Raw genomic sequence first — 750 nt, 5'->3', positions numbered from 1 at the left:
TAAAGAATTATTACAAAGTGTTAACATTCTTACCCCACACCCACAATGTTCCATTTAATTAATCATTAAACCTGTTCTTGCATATATCTTGATTGACACATACCTTTATATTTATGTTTAAACTCGTCAATTCTATTACTATTTTGTATGTCCACATTTAAATTATTACATAATTTTACCCCACTTATGGAAATACAGAATCTTTTTTTGGTTGTACGTATAGCATGAATTTTTAAATTTAACTGACCCCTTAAATTGTATCCCCCTTCCCTTTCATTAAATAACTATTGAATTCCACCAGGTAATAAATTGTTCCTGGCTTCATACATAAACACAGCAGTCTTATATCCCACTAAATCGAAAAATTTTAACAATTTAGACTGTATGAAAGCTACATTGGTGTGATCCCTATATCCCATCTTATGCACAATTCTTATCGATCTTTTTTGTAATATATACAATGGTTGAAGTGAACTTCTGTATGTATTTCCCCAGTTTTTAACGCCATACTCTAAGTATGGTAAAATCAATGAAGAATACAAAATGCGTAGTGCTTTCCCATCACAAGTAAAGATAGAACAAACACATTCATTAATTATAATAGAAAAACTACTAGAGTAATTTTCCTATAAAATATTGGCATAAAAGAAGGAACAATACAGCAGCAACATATAGAATTTTTGTTCTTTCCCAAACAACTGGTCATTGCACTTTTGGGAAAGTTATGCAAAATGGAATTCACCATCCATC

This window comes from Monopterus albus, unplaced genomic scaffold, assembly GCF_001952655.1.
Source record: "Monopterus albus unplaced genomic scaffold, M_albus_1.0 scaffold31.1, whole genome shotgun sequence".
Classification (NCBI taxonomy): domain Eukaryota; kingdom Metazoa; phylum Chordata; class Actinopteri; order Synbranchiformes; family Synbranchidae; genus Monopterus; species Monopterus albus.
Note: the sequence above shows the minus strand (reverse complement) of the source record.